At 36.7% G+C, this 17,464-nt stretch overlaps 1 long non-coding RNA gene across 1 annotated transcript; it reads right to left on the reverse strand.

Annotated features, from left to right (window-relative positions):
• Positions 1-1,785: 1,785 nt before the first annotated feature.
• Positions 1,786-5,718, reverse strand: LOC113093837 (uncharacterized). The gene is made up of 3 exons (XR_003287912.1): positions 5,412-5,718; positions 3,511-3,616; positions 1,786-3,280 (listed from the first exon to the last, which is right to left on the reverse strand). It is a non-coding gene; the product is annotated as an uncharacterized LOC113093837 (long non-coding RNA).
• Between the last annotated feature and the right edge of the window lie 11,746 nt (positions 5,719-17,464).

The raw sequence follows: 17,464 nt of genomic DNA on the forward strand, positions 1-17,464 counted from the left end.
AACAATAGTAATTAAAGACTAAATTAACACATGCTCTAATAAAAATAAAGGTTCCAAATTAAGGGTGTTTTAGTGATGCAATCAAAAAAAAAGAAAAAAAAAATATTGGTTCCCAACAGAACCTATCATGCACAGTTTTCTGAGTGTGAAGAATATTTTAATAATCTAAAGAACCTTTAGAACATCTTGTGCAATATAAAGGATCCAAGGTTTTTAAAGGTTCTCCATGGATCTGCTAATAAACAATGCTGTGTACTCTGAAATTTTTTATTTTTTATTAATAGATTAATAATTAATACATTTTAATTTAATTTAAATTATTTTTTACCTGATTTAATTTTATGTTTAAATATGTTTAAAAAACTTCATCCTTCATTTGCTCAACCAGTTTCACACTCTGTGTTCCAAGCAAAATTGGATAGTTTTTGGCTGCTTTTTCTTCACCTTATGGCCCATTTTAACCCCCAAAAAAATTATGTTAATCATGTTCATATATATTTATATATACGTTAAGCAAAAGGCTTTCTAAACCCACAAGAATCACAAATTCATTCAAGTGTATCAAAAGTTTTGACTAGTCACATAACTTCCATTTCCTGTATTGAAGGAAACACATGCATTGATTAATGCCACTGATCTTATTTGAGGTGAAAAGCATTATGGTCTTGAGAGAAGTCCGGGGATGATAGACTATCATGACATCATGTATGAAGAAAATCCTATAAAGGAGCAGACTTAAAAATGCTGAGCCTATAAAAAATAACCCTTTGAGCTGGGTAAACTAATTAGTTGAATAAATATTCATTATACAAAGTGAAAAAAATTAATTATTCATACTCCATAAACTGAATGAATAGAGTATAAACAGTAGATCATAGTCATGTGAATAAATGAATAATTCATACCTTAAATGTTTATAAAGCTTTCATACTTCAGTTTCTCTTTGATGGGACAAAATGACCAATAAATAAATAAATAATACTGACAAACATGCTCCACTTCATGTCAATATCTCAAATCCTTTCAAATTAATTAAAGTTAGAGCAGAGAAAATAAGGGCTTCTTATTCTAAAGAATCGTGTGATGACCAGAAAGACATCTATTTTCTCTATTTTGTCTTGCTAAATAAACTGCAAGCTGTCGATTGCCACAAGATCAGACAACAACAAGAAAATAAATATTCAAAAAGAAAGAGAAAATCTGCAGTGATGAATCTCAACATTATGCTTTTGAAGCGTAACAACACTGTTTAATTGTTCATGATTTGTTTGTATGTGGTGTATACTTTTAATATCGTTTGTAATGCATTTTTTGTTTTAGCCTTGCATGTTTATGACCTACATTTAAAACTGATTCTTTGCCTATAAAAGGACAAAATATACAAATGCATCATCTTTTTACTTAAATCAAGCTTTATTTATGAAATGGGGGAAGGAACAAAGATCGATTTGCACATAAAAAAAAAAATGATTTAAATAAAGAACAAATGAAGATGAGCTGCAGAGGCCTGAATAATTTCATCTCTTTATAAACCACGGACAGATGGAAGCTAATCTGTGTGAAGAGTTTACAGCCAGATATTTACTCAACAGCATCATTAAAAATGATATCAGAGAGACATTCTAGCAATATGCTTCAGACATCACAAACTATGAGAGGGTAGAATGTTTAAGTTAAAAAAAAAAAAAAAATATATATATATATATATATATATATATATATATATATATATATATATATAAATAGGTTAATCTAATAATATAAAAGATCATTGTTAAGGTTGCATGTGACCTTTCTCTCAATTGTCACTCCTAAGGCACTGTTGAGCATAAAGTAATGAAGGAACAAATAAATGTCACATATTTTAAATGTACACGCTAAGAATAAAAAAACATAATTTTTAAGCAGCCAAAACCTAAATCTAATAGTGTTCATCTAAACAGATATTTCTATCAGTTTTGAACCTATCCACCCCAAACACCTTAAAATGATCTCAAAAATAGTTTCATCTGTTGATCTCTAAACAACAGACTCAAAAAGCTGATCTGATTTTCAGTTGTGTGGATCCCCTAGTGGTAAAACGTTACATTATTCCTCCTCCACACCTCTTTTCGCTCTACTCATTTAAACACATAGCCGAAAGAACGATAATTACAGAGCGATCAAGGACAGAGCGGGCTGATTGTTGCCTTTAGTCTATCTGAAATGCTAATACATCACTTAAATCTGCCGAATGATAATGGAGAACAGATTAAAATGTTTGCAGATTTACAAATCGGCCACGTCAACACATCAACAGCCGGTCCGAAATGCAATCTATTAGCATGCAAAACACATCTACATAAAAAGCAAAAGCTAAATAATACTTTTTCCACATGAAACCATCTCATGGATATTTAGAAGATTTGATCATAAGCTTTCATAAGTCAAGTAGATCCTGTTAGGTTTCCTAAATGGATTTCATGGAGGTTAGAATGCAGCATCATATGCTCGCCTGATACATATTCATGATATACGCGTGCAACGCCGCAGTCAATCTAAAGCCGTGGTAACTGTTTATCTGCAGTGTGTTCCTTTACAATCCGCATAAATTTAGCTCGCAGTGGCTTCGTGGACATTTCCATCCCTTTTCCCCCCTTCCATCTCTCCCAGAGCTCCATATGGAAACCCTGTACGATAAATGTCATTTCGAAATCAATTTGCATTAAAAAGAGAGTGTGTGCTGTCCTGAGAAAAGAATATATATATATATATATATATATATATGGCACAAACCGAACACATTTGCATCTACAACTCTGCCTGAGACGTTACAACATACAGCCTTTTCGGGGTGAGGACGGCGAATCATAAAACCGCCAGTTTTTTTTTCATTTCCGCTGGCTGAAAAGATGTGTTGCAGGAGTAGCCGGATAAATCAACAGCACAAGCATCACACACAAACAGGAAATGCAGATTCTCTGACTCAATAAATGGATGTGGGCGTGAACCTCGGCGTTAGAGAACGCATGTGTGTGTGCAGGCAGGTGGGCCTTCTGGATTCAACGCTCTCTCTAGTCCATTGCAGTCGCCGCCGACATGACTCTCCTCGACTACGCGTATTCTTAAGCAATAACAACGAGAGCCGTATTATCCACCCAAGAATACCCGTCACCGAAGAGAGTCCTTTACAGAGAGAAACAACAGAACCGCCGCCATCGTCGGAAAACGGAAAGGCCTTTTCAAAACAATTGATTGAAGATGCTTTGTAGCGCAAGGCAAAGGCTTCTCAACGGCTCGTCTGCAAACAGAAATTAACAGTGCATTTTTGTTCAGTAAACGCCTCAAGAAATGTGGTAAGTGTGTGTGTTTTGATTTTTTTGGTGCTATTTCCTCCCAGCAATCTGTGCTCTCAAAGGGCCACTCGGGGGAAAGGTGCATTTAATGAAGGAGCGGGGGATGGGGTGGAGGTGTGTGGAAGGGGGTTATGGGTAATCCGCCCACCCCCCTCCCCCAACAGCATAAACTCACCTGGGATGCATGGATCCCGCGGAGGTCCTCCAGCGAGTGTCCATGTCCTGACTCCCATTGCCACTGTGATGATTCTGATGATGATAGTCCACAGTAGCAGGGTCACCTAAAAACACAGACCGCTGGGGTTAAAACAGAGCCAAACGCGCAAGATCTAAATGCTTTTACGGTCCACTTCATCACATCTCATCGGTCTAAATGATATAGAAATGGGAAAAAAATCGCCAAACAGTGCATTAGCACAATGAGGAGAATTCTATATGGAGGCATGGACTCAAATGAAGCATGGCGGGCCCCCTCTATACACCACTTGAGGATGACAGGGGGAGGGAAAAAAAGAAGAAGGGGGTGGGGGCTAAATTGTGTGATTTGTCTATGAGAGATACCCCTTTAAAAAACGTAGCATGTTGTAATGCATATTAAACGCATCTTATTACATAAAGTATCATGCATTTCTTTATATAGTAGCTCTGGTTATGATTATGTTTAAATGCATCAATACTGAACGTTTGGTTACTAATATTAAGTAAAATTCAGTCCATTTAGCAATTTCTCCTTTTTCATTGTGGTGTCATACTAATTTTAACATATAAAGATTTTTCAGCTGACAAACATAATTATACAAAAATTATATTTTATTTAAAAGGTTTGCTTTTTTATTTTTTATTAACAGGCCTTTTTTTATATATAGATATCTCATTTTAATGCAAAATTGTACTCTAATTCCCTTATAATTACCTTGTCTCAATTTATAGAATACAATTTTAATCAGGGTCACAAATTAAAAATAACATTTTAAGGATATAAACGTTATTATATCATCCTTTCAGTTTTCCTCCATTTCATGCAAAAAGTATATTTTTTTCAAAAATGACACCTAAACAAAATACTTATACATATGAATAATAATCTACTGAATTATAGTATACGTACAAATAGATTTCTCTATTTTACACTGATCATTCACAAAATGAGAAAAACACAATCAGCTTTCAATGCTGAAATCAACACATCTCGAAACCCAACAGAGAGAAAGAAAAGGCAGCACAAGAAACTGGAGGAGAACCTAACGGAGGCAGATGGAGAGAGCTGGACGCGAGCACAAACGCAACAAAAGCCACCGTACGGGCACATGCTCGGTCTCCAGACCCCCAGCCTGCAAAACCATCAGACGCACCTCACACACACACACACACACACACAGACGCAGGGCACACTCCCCCAGTGCTATAGCCCCAGGGCTCTCACTCTCTCCCTGTCCATTTCTGGAGCCACACACACACAATCCCCTTCTTCCAAACCCCCCAGAACTCCAGGAGTTAATCAATGGCCTCCATGCATGGATTTTATGCCTCTTCTTTTTTTTTTTTTTTTTTTTTTTGGTTTGTTTGTCTTTGCCAAAGTTCGTCCGGGTCCATCCTTTCTTTACCTCTTGAATTACATATAGATTTTTTTTCCCTAAATGTTCTTTTTTTATTCTACTCTCTTCATGCAAGAACCCATTCACTCATTACATTTTTGTTTAAAAGGATGGCATTTTTAAAAACAGTTTAGAGCCAAAACATAAGAACGTATTTGTATTCTCAACCGCTCTCCACTCCTCCCTTTCTCCATAAGCGAACTGCGCTATTCCACTCCACACTAAAAGAAAGAAAAAAACACACACTTCGAGCCGGACCCTCTACTGATTGCGATTTAATTGAATGGAGCCCATGAATATGGTGATTTCACGAGACACTTGACACGAGCATCAGGAGGAGTGATGGACCACACGGTCAAAGATGGCAAAAAAATAAAAATAAAACGACACACACACACAAAAAAAAACAATCAATATATGAGAAGAAAAAAAAAAAGATGAAAAAGAACTGGAGCGACGTCCACATGTGGATGCGACTTACCCCGTCAAACCTTCAGCATCTCATTGTACCACCCGTTTCAGCAAGGTGGGATGCCCAGTCGTGATAAACCCAGGACGGTACGGCGACGTTAGAGAGAGCCAGGCGGCCAGTCCCGTGGTGTGCAGGTGGATGCGGTACACATCGCAGAGGGGACGCTCGACAAAAGGATCAAACCCAATGCCCACTCCCGAGCCAGTTGTTGCTTGACACAGCAAATGAACTTACAGCACAAGAGCGAGTGAAGCTGAGGGAGGGAGAGACAGACAGAGAGAGAGAGAGAGAGAGGCAGAGGAGGAGAGAGAGAGTGTTTGGAGTGTGTGTGTGTGTGTGTGTGTGTGTGTGAGAGAGAGAGAGTGAGATGGAGAATGAGTGAGAGAGAGAAGGAGGTGGGGGTAGAAGGGGGGTCGGAGTGAGCGGGCGAGCGAGGGAGAGAGAGAGAAATCACAGCATAACAAAACCTATAGCTACGTGGACGGCCACTCTCTCTCTCTCTCCCTATCTCTCTATCTCTCTCCACCCTCTCTGGCTCAAAGGAAGGGAGAGAATAATTAGATTTGAGCCACACATGCTTTCCAAAAGCACTGACTCGTGGATCCCAGGCACCTAATGTTGGATTAATTGAGGGAGATCTGATGTGCTACATGCACCGTGAGCCCTCAGCTCCAGCTCCCCCCGAATCTCCTCACGACGCCAAAACACTACCACCGTGATACGACTCCCTGCTCCTCTCTCCCAGCATATGGTGACTGACACGGCACTGTAGGCACAGAGAAAAGAAATAATAGATTGTTTATTTAATTGCGAACACGTACAGACGTTTATTAGGCTGGATTGGTGCTTCTGTCAGAGTGGAGAACAGTATCCATCTTAAAAAGAGTTGAGAATGCCAGCAGGAAAGGAAAAAATTGTGTTTGGGGGCTTAAAAACAACAAATGCATCCAGTCTCACTTTTTGAGCATGATATTTCTGAAATATGTTTTCTTCACAAATGAGATGATTCCCATCAGATATATGGGTACATAATGAACCTATATGACATAATTTGATCATGATATAACATATATAGAACAATATGGAAATATTCTTCACAAATATACCTATAAATAATCCTTTCAGTTAGGATTTGGAAGATTTTCTACACATTTTTGACAGCCAATAATCAAAAACATGCAGAAATGGTGAAAAATTGAGGTTAATATTAAGGATTTTATTATTATTATTATTATTATTATTATTATTATTATTATTATTATTATTATTATTATTATTATAAATGAAGCAGATGATTCCATTCAGTGTGTGTGTAATATAAAAATACATGCAAACAAATGTGTGTAAATATACATATAGCCTACACACACACACACACACACACACAAATGTGTTTGTGAATAAATACATATAGATACACGCACACAACACACACACACACACACACACACACAAACATATATATATATATATATATATATATATATATATATATATATATATATCCACTGTGAGTAGTGATATAAATTCAAAGGGGAAATATATATATATATATATATATATATATATATATATATATAAATATATATATTTTTTTTTTCTTCAAAACATCCTCCCCCCTCTGGTTTGTTCACAAATCACACCCTGCACACACACATGCATATACATACACTTGACTACACCGCAACAATTCGCTACCATTTCCACTTCAGCATCATAAAAATCACATCAATAATATCAATATGATATTCAATATTCAAGGTAAATGGCAAAAGGAAGCAGCTCTGGTAACTGGCTTTTAACAGGCCAGAAGACAAAGGAACCAGACATGTTGAATTTCACGCCGTGGAAAGCGGTGTACTGCCCCCTGTTGACCATTCCTTCACGGCCCAAACAGGAAGGCCCAGACAGCTGGACCATATTGCGACGACACATGGCACAAGTAGTGCAGGAAAAACACCATTCTTTATCAAGCTATAGCAGTTTAATTAACATTAGGCCCAAAACAAAGCAAACCTGTGAAAATGGAGGGATGAGAGCTGGAGGAAGAGGAGGAGGAGAGGCGTTTCTATTTCTCTCTCTCTCTCTCTCTTACACACTTTCTCTTTTCTTACAAAAACCTGGATGATTCTGTTAGCGTCCCGTCAAGGCCAGATGAGATCAGCACAAAGACATATGGAAGATGAGAAAAATCATCCGCTTTTCTCTTGCACTTTTTAGCTTCCCCTCATTCAGCTCTTTATTGACACAAAGTAGCAATTAAGGTGTGTGTGTTATGGGGGGAGAGAAAAGGCCTTGTCTGCTAACACCCTTTGTTTGCTCACACCGAAGTAATTGAAATCGACTTTCAGAAGAGAACAAGATGCATTAATTGACATCTACAACAGAACGCCGTTCCAGACCCCGCTTCTCTCTGTATGTTATTTTGATCAGCTCGCCCCCACTTACTAAGAAACGGAAGGTTAAGACACATTGTGATCCGATGTTCCCTGTGGGTTGTTTTAGAACATGTATGCAATGCCTGGCTATTAGTGTGCTATATTTTACCGCGTTGCACAGCATGGACACATTAGTTCATTAGCAGCTGTTTCACTGCTGTAAATATCTTCACCCGGGTGAAAAAAGTGATTTATTTAAATTTGATGCGCTGAGTTTATTCGCCTGGTGGCTCGCGCGAGCTGAAGAGAGAGATATTCACCTATCCTTGCAATAAAGAAAACAACACCACCACCACCTTGCCTGGCTGTGTTTCAATTCAACAAGCTTCTAAACACAAATACGCCAGTGCACGCTCTCGCGCACACGAGCACGCGGGCATCCGGCAAATAGAATTCCTTCAAACATACGTGGGTTGAAACGCACTCCAGGGATAGAGAGAGGAGAGGTGCAGGGAGCAAAGGCCAGGCGCGGAGCTCCCTGTATCCAAATGGCATTACTCACTCTGAGATGTATTATTAAAGAAAGAAGTACCGCAGGCCACGGCTGACAGACCGTGCAACAGTAAACAAGGAAAAAACAGCAGCGTTTGACAGCTAAAACACCATGCTTTCATTCTCACACTGATACCGACAACACGGAGATGTGTTCGAATGAGATGCCTTATGTATGTACCTGCATGTGTTTGGGGTAAAAAGTAACTAGCACTTTATTTGAAGTGTTTTAAGGGGTTGCAATGGCGTTTGATATCCAATTTATGCTTTTTTCTTTTGTTTTAGCGCGCTGGTGATCAATAGGAAAGGAAAGAAGATCTCTTCAATATGTCAACTGTTTCTCCTAGGTTTGAGGTTAATGGAGAAATTTGTGGATCTTTCTTCTGAGAAAAAGACCTTTTCTAGAGGGCCAGAAGAAACTGTGTCTCAAAACTTGCTTGGATATATACCAAAGTGTGAATTCATCTTAGTTTCAGTATGAACTCAAACCCATAGACAAAGGGTCTGAGACAAAGTTGATACTTAAATCTCTCATGATTCATTTTTATAGCTCTTTAGACAAATAGATCTTATCGTGTGTCTGCTTTATTTCTCCTAAAAGGAATTTAGGAAGATCCTCTGGAGTTTAAGAAGAGATCACGAAAGGTCTCCAACTGTGCTCCGATTTACCAAAGCCACCAAAATCTGCAAAAAGAAGCCAGAGACCTCAGTATGAACACAAACATTTCTCATCAAACTCTCCCAAATGATCAAATCATCGGAGCTTTCAAGGAGAAACATCGGACATAAAATTGAAACTAAACTGAGATATGAAAATATTTCTCTCCATATTTTCTCAAGACCAAATGATCTGAACTAAAGTTTTTTATTCATTTTAATTTCATAGCTCTTTACTCTTATTGTAAGTCAACTCAACAGTCGGATTTGTTTCTATTGTATTTCTCCTAAAAGGAATCTAAAGTGAAACATGATACAAAGTTGATACTTTGACAGCTCAGTTAGCTTGTCTAAGCTTTTAAAGAGCAATACAATTTGCTTCTCGATTCAGCACTACTGCAATGTCAACCCATAAGAAAGGAAAGTCACAGACCTCCTTAAAATCCCAGTTGTTTCTGACAGAGCTCCTGAGTAACAGGTCCCAAAATAATGTCATTCACTGTTTCAGAAGAGATCTCACGTCTCAAACTGCACTCAGATTCATCAAGACACCAAAGTCTGCAATAAATGAAATGAAACATAACACACACAAAAATGCAACGTGTTATATGCTGCACACAGAAGCTCTTTCTTCAGGATACTGAATTGACAGAGTGCTGGAGACCCCTAGATGCTGGCCAACACTTTACAACACCACTATATGAAGATGATCTCAAACACACACACACACACACAAAATGACTTTACCTAGAATATTTCCTGCCAGGGACACAGCAAGGAGGAAAGCGAATGTGTGAGCATTATGATGATGAGAGTGTGCACGATACCTAAATCTCTCTATTATTACCGCTGCAAGATCATGTGACTCAATTCACATGCCAGTAACAATTAGAGAGCCGAATATAAAATATGAGACATGATGTGAAAGACGGAGTGTGTGTCAAACCTTTTGCAGCACTATTATTTGTCATTCCAATAAAACCCAGTGAAACCTGAAAACTCGAGTGAGGGGAAATGAAGTCTACAATCCAAGCTATTCCGACTAAATCAGTTTTTAAACACCTTCTCTCCCACACACACACACACACACACACACACACACACACACACATGCATGTACACACAAAGGCAACTAGGTATGTAAATTGGATGCTCTCTCATGCAAATTATCTTCTGGTTATTAAAAACCAGCAACGGTTGTTTGGAAAATCTGCCACTCTAGTGGCTTTCACCGTTTCAGAGCATGTTGGAGAACATTTAAAGGGATAGTTCACCAAAAAATAAAAAGTCTCTTATTATTTACTCAGTGTTTCAAAGCCTTTTCATTTTCTTTCTTCTAGAGAACACAAAAGGAGTAGTTGGGCAGGATGCTCACGCTGCTCTTTTACCATACAATGTAACTGAATGGTGACCGGGGCAGGCAAGCTCCAAAAATGACTGAAGTAAATGTAGTCCATATTGCTTGTTAACTATATTCCAAGTCAGCTATAGGATAACATACATGGTGCATTTTGTCATTTCCCTGAGCTTGATTGCCCCAGTCACCATTCACTTTCATTGTATGCAACAAAGCAGTGTGAACATTCTGCTAAATTTCTCATTTTGTGATTCACAGAAAAAAAACCCATACAGGTTTGCTGGTCAATAAAGGTGAGTAACTGATGGAAGAATTTTCACTTTTAACTGAAGTATCCCTTTAAAGCTGAGGATGTCAACAACTCAAAATCTGATTGAAACATGGGTTTTCTTACACAAAGCATGACATACAGCAGAGCATAAAATGCTTTGAAACCTCCCTCTCTCTCTGTTGCTGTCACATATCAATTGTGAACGGCTCGCTGTCAAGGGACTCCACCAATCTCATCATGGTCTCGGTCCGTCTGTGCTGACAAAGCAAAATTATTGCTTGTCACTGTATATTTATGTCCATGAGGGTCCATAAGGCTTTAACCAGACAGAGCGCTTCCTTTTTATTTGTGTCTTCTGTCCAAAGATTGACCATTGACCTCTAATAAGAGGAAACGTCCAGATGCATGATAGCTTTGGAAGGATAATGCGAATAAATCTGACACTTGGGCAAAATGTCAAGAAACAGACAAACAACCTACAGCCATCTCAGATAGTTCTGTGCTGTTTCTGTATTGACCAATCGGATCTTTACATAGATGCTGTTGATGAATGAAAAATTAATATTTACCTTTATTTATTTATCAACAGTAGTAATAACACACACCAAAACACATCCACATGCACAGGAAAACTGTATTTGTTATTATATATTTAAAAAACAAAATAACATATTTACTATTTTATATATAAATATTTTTTATCTTTATATATATATATATATATATATATATATATATATATATATATATATATATATATATATGTGTGTGTGTGTTTCTAAATAAAGTATATAATATATGTAGCGTGTAGTATTAAATATGAATAGTAATAAATGTTATTATATATTATATATTTCAATATATAATAATTAAATACTTCACATAAATAAAATATTTATTTAAACAATTAAATATTGATGATGAAATATTGAATGAAATATACTCATGCATAAATATAAAAAAAATTAGTATACCAATAAAAATAATGTATCAAATTCAAATATAAATGTAACAAATATAAATGCTATTAAATGGTTCTATTTCAGTGTTGCAATGATTTTGAAAAAGTCTTAAATGTTACGATTTAAATCTTGAGCTCAACATTTGCATAAAAAATTAAACAGGTTTTTTTTTTTTTTTATAAAATGTAAATATGTTTTTTTATGTACGAGCTTGTGTGGCAAGGGACCAGTAGTCAGTGACTTTTTGCATTAATACAGTTTATGCATCGGTTTTTATATGGATATGTGCAGCTGAATGTAGATTTGAATGTAACTTTGAATGTAATGTAACTTTGAACAAAAATTCTAAAATGTCTTGAGAGCCTGAGATCCTTTGAAACTACATTAACAGGACATCCTGCATTACGGCAGATGTGTGGAATTTTCACATTCTGCTTTTTTTTAACTCCTGTGGAAAGGCTTGCAGATGAGTTGGACATTTCTATGCAGCCTTCACTCCATTACAGGATCATATCATTGGACATGTCACCCATCTAAGTGTGTGAAACCACAGCGGCGCTGTGACATTTTCACAAGATGAACAGAATCGAGGCCCTGAGCTTCTCCTCAAAGGCTCTGACTGAAAACATCTTCCACATTTTAGCATCTGTTTACCTCAGGAAGCTGCCCGAGGAAACCAAAGCCAATGTAGTACATTCACTGGCTTTGATTCATCCCAAAAAGAAGTTAATTAACTGTCAACATCCTCGTCGCTCCTTATTTTTTCTGTTTTCTTTTAATTTGCCTCATTCTTTCTGCTTGGTTTGCTGGTGTGTCATTATATCTGGCACTCATTTAATGTTTACCCCTGAGTGATCCGATATTTACGTGGTTGTGGAGAGTGAACTGAAGTTGCCACGTTGCCAAATCGATGACACATTTTCAAAATGTTCTGGCGGTTTCTGCAGCACATGACACTGAAGGAGGGGGCTGAGCACGAGCTGAATCACACACACACACACACACACACACACACACAAAGCCTTTTTGAATACTGCCATCTGCTTTCAGCACTACAGTGTCATCAAATGCATACACACCAATCAGTGTTGTAATGTTTGTATAATGCAAACATGTCAACAATGCACCACATACTCATAAACAGAAGTAGTATTGAGGACGATTCGCATAAATCACTTCAAAGCTAAAATCTGCACAAATTCAAGGACTCCCATTGGCTGCTGGTTGCTGATTGGCTAGCTGCATATATTGATCCATTAGACGTTTATAAACAATATATGCAGCTAGCCAATCAGCAACCAGCAGCCAATGGAGTCTACTAGGCAGCACAATAATATGACATATTAAATGTCTGCATAATAATAAAGCATATAATATCTGTATAAGCGCAATAGTGCTAGGGAACTGTTTTGATGCCGACTAACAATATTAAAGCTCATCTGTAATAAGGGAAGTTGACTGAAATATTTTTGCAAAGTGTATGAATATGAACATGTTCTGCGGTTGATGTGCTATATTCTATCATTTACATTTACATTGCATTTAGTCATTTAGCAGATGAATGAGGACAATGGAAGCATTAAAAAACAACAAAAGAGCAATGATATACAAGTGATATAACAGGTTTCAGTTAGCTTAAACACAGTACACGTAGCTTTTAAGGGCTTTTAAATAATATAATATATAAAAAGAAAACATAGAATAGAAAAAGAATAGAGCAAGCTAGTGTTAGAGGTCTTTTTTAATATATAATTGTATAATAAATTAAAAGAAAATAGACAGAATATAAAAAGATTAGAAAGGTAGTCAGATTTTTTTTTCTTTTTAATAATACTTACTTTGTTACAATAATACATGCATTGTTAATTTGATGTATTTTTTTAACTATTTAGGTAGATATTCATATATTTGAAATATAATATTTGGAGCTGTGGTGTGCCAACTTTGAGCTTTCTTTATGTAACTTTTTGTTGCACCCACATTGAGCTTTTGGCTTGTTGGATGTGTGCACCTCATATGTAATCTTACAAAAGTTGGTAAGGAATTGTGTGTGGTTGTTTGTTTGCATATTATATATAACTAGCAATGCATACATATTTTAAAATATATACTGAAACTACACACACACACACACACACACACACACACACATACATATATATATATATATATATATATATATATATATATATATATATATATATATATACACACACACACACACACACACACACAGACACACATACAAATTAATACATAACAACATATACAATATAGTTTTTTTAAATATTCACACAAAAAAAAAGAATCAAAGTGTAAACAGATGTAAACATTTTAAACAGATTATATAAAACAGATTCTGACTTAGAAATGTAATTAAATCTGACATTAAAAGTACCTGATGTTGGCAAAAAAGTGATTGCCTTTTTAAAAAGCACTTATTTTTTTGTTGTTCAGTCAGGGAGATTCTATCATCCTGATATTAGATTTTGAGGTGAACTGGGCTGTTTTTGGGGCGAGATGTGAGTGAGTTCTTGATGGAAGCTGTGAGGAAGTGCTGTTTGACGGTCCTTACCAGAACCCAGTCGTGACTCAGACGAGGGGTGACAGAAACATGGCTCCCGGGAGACTAACACACACATCACCCTCCCTTACCAGAGAACCGCTGACGTATCGCCATCGCTGCCTGACCAGACCTGCTCTCTTTGAGCTTCTCTCCATCTTCCTCTGCCGTCTTGGAGTCAGGAGGGTTCTGTCGTCTCCATATGTCGGCTGTATCTCTGATGCTTTACTCTTCTCATGCAGGATCTGGCCAAGAAATGAGCAGCGATTAAGTTCACTCTGAAGTGATTTCAGAGTATGTTTGTGATTGGCAGCACACCGTACTGAAGACGAACTCAAAGAAAAGTTATATTGCTCAGAGCCCTAAAGCTCAGGAGAGCTTAGCAATGTTTTATTAGAGTATCAGCAACTGGATGCTTCAGATGTTTCTCCTAAATGTGCCAAAATAGATGCACGATGTGGACATAATAGACAATCTTTCTAAGAAAATATTTCATATCAATAATGAAATCTGTCTATTGATTTTAGACTGTATATTTGCACATTTCTAAAACATTGTTGCATCGTCTGAAATTCTAGGGGACCAAAAAAAGTCTCCAAGAAGAAAAATCTGAGAGGCAGGAGAGTAAAAGTCTCAATTTTCGCACTTATCTCAAAAAAAATCTCATTTTATGAAATCTGATATCTCATATGTTAAATAATTAGGATCTTTCCCCTCTCAAAATCTGAAAAGCAGCAGAATGTGGCTAAAATCTCCATTTGTTCTTAATTGAATCTTTTTTTGAGCACATTTTGAGATGCTGAGATTTCTGCTCAAATCCTAAAGAGAAACTTGAAAATATTTGTTTATTTTTTTCTCAGGATCAAAATATGAGCAGCAGAATTATGCGAAAAGCTCATTTAACATCACCGTTGTCTAAGAGAATCAATTGAGATGATCAAGAGAACTCATTTTATGAGAGCTGAGACCTCGTATTAAATATACGCATCAATGGATTCTTCTTCTCTCTTCAATTTCAAATTTAGCACATTTTGAGACATTCTTGAAAGTCTAAAAGAGAAACATGAAATTTACCCCGAGTTTTTTTTCAGCAGTAGAATTAAGCAAAAAAAAAAACAAAAAAACAATCTCTATTTGTTCCCAATTTAATCTTGTTGTCTTGGAGAAACATTTTAGATATTGAAAATCTCTACATTTTTTCCTAAAATGAGATATTAAGGTGATCTCACTTGTGATTTCTCATTCTTGCAAGTGTTGTAAGAGAATATCTGTTCATCTCAGACCTGTATCGTCTTTGATGCCGTATCGTCAGCTTCGTTCCTGTGGACTCAACAAAGGCCCGTGGCTGCTGGTACAAGAGACGACAGACGCCTCACAGGGCTCTCATTGCTGTCAGTGATTGATCCCCTTGTTTTTATCTGCCGTAATTAAACATTTAGAGGCATGCGCTCCCTGTTGCTCAATGCAATTTCCTCTGAATTCAGAAGTCTTGCAGCCCAAGAAATCTTTATTATTGGCAATGAACCCAACGCGATAATGAGCGAATGGGATGAAACACCCAGTTTAGCACACTCTAGTTACCATTTCTAGGGAGAGGAGGGGACCGCTCGATTTGTTCATTGCACTACAGGCTCGTTCTCGAAAGAAGCAGACGTGTTTACATAAACGCTAACAATGCATGGGGAAATAAGTGTTTTTCTGTGCATGTTTTGCTTTAGATGGACAGCTGGTTTCATAGTAGCAACCTGCACGGTAATGACCGAAGTCAAAAAAAGTAGTGCAGTGTGTAGAGTTTAGAGTAGCACACATATTGTCTCAAAATGCATGTTAAGATACAATACCATGCAAACAGGCATGAAAACAAGACCACACAAGGCACACAAATTACTGCCCAGTTTCCCCCGCTGTGTCTTTTGAGAAAGCAGGTCACACTTTTTATACTTTTTCAGAATGCAGTTCAAACAAAAGCCTATATAGTCTAGATTCCCAAAGCCTATAGACTTTTTGTTTTAAAGGGATAGTCCGCCTAAAAAAGAAAATTCTGTCATCGTTTACTTACCCACGATTGTCTGTTGTATGAACATGTTTTGAAGATTCCAACATTCTAACTATATACTTTTATGTTCAGTAGAAGAAATAAAGTAATACAGGTTTGGAACAACATGAGGGTGAGTAAATGAAGACAGTTAACATTTTTAGGTGTACTTTTCCATTGAGCAAACCTACATAGTCACACCTGATCTTGTCAAAGAAAACAAGCCACAAAATCCGACTGATCAGTTACTGATTCATTGGTAAAAAGGCCCAAAACACACCCTATGCTGTGAACACTTTCAGCTACGCAAGAACGATTTACCATTGCTACCGTGTTTCTGAAATTTGTTGATTCTAGAGTGAAAGAATTAATTACTAACCCTGTATAAAGTTATTTTCAATGTTTCAACTTTGTTGTCATGATGACGCAATGTTGGTAAAGCCTATAAAATTGGTAAACTTCATATGATGTCCATGCTAGAATATAAAGGGAAGTGACGTAACTTTGTTGTATTCATGGAGCTAAGCGTGTTTTCTTGACGTGTCAACATAGCAGCCCTCTGTTAATGCACACTGTTGCGTTGGTGAGTAATAACGAAGTTCGTCCACCCAGACAAGTAGTCCCACTCCAAAAATAAGTGAACATACAAAAAAAAATAAAAAATGTTTAATGCTACGCCACCCTCTTTTAATCGCAAAAAAAAAAAAAAAAACACGTAACATATTACATTTTAAATGTATAAGTTAAAAACATATTTTTTTACTTAGTTTGAAAAATAATAATAATAGACATTTTTCAATTAAAAATAAATTAATTAATAAAATAAAAAAAATATATAATATATATTTACATTTATATTTTAGGCCTTTAAACTATCTGGATGCTTACTTATAAAGTAAATAAATTTAAAAATAAATAAATAAATAATACATTTGCTATTAGAATTTAATCACTATCTTATGATCAATATTACATCCCAAATCCCCTCAACTGAGCTCGACCTTTAGTGAAGCCAAAACATTCCTAATTGGTTCGATCAAACATTGGTATCCGCATTTGCATAGAGCCAAACAGTTTCTTTTCAAGACACAGTCTAGCCAGACAAAACTTCTCTCATAAATGATTCACTCAATGAAGATTTGAGTTGTTCATTGTGCTGGAGCTGAGTGGATCATTACATCCACTCCACAGCTGCTAGAGTCATTGATGGTTTATAAAAACACACGTCTGCTGTAATTCCACATGTCCACGCTTCTCTGTCCCACCCAACACTGCCCTCCCCCCATT

The sequence above is a fragment of the Carassius auratus genome, unplaced genomic scaffold (genome assembly GCF_003368295.1).
Source record: "Carassius auratus strain Wakin unplaced genomic scaffold, ASM336829v1 scaf_tig00215163, whole genome shotgun sequence".
In the NCBI taxonomy this organism is placed as follows: domain Eukaryota; kingdom Metazoa; phylum Chordata; class Actinopteri; order Cypriniformes; family Cyprinidae; genus Carassius; species Carassius auratus.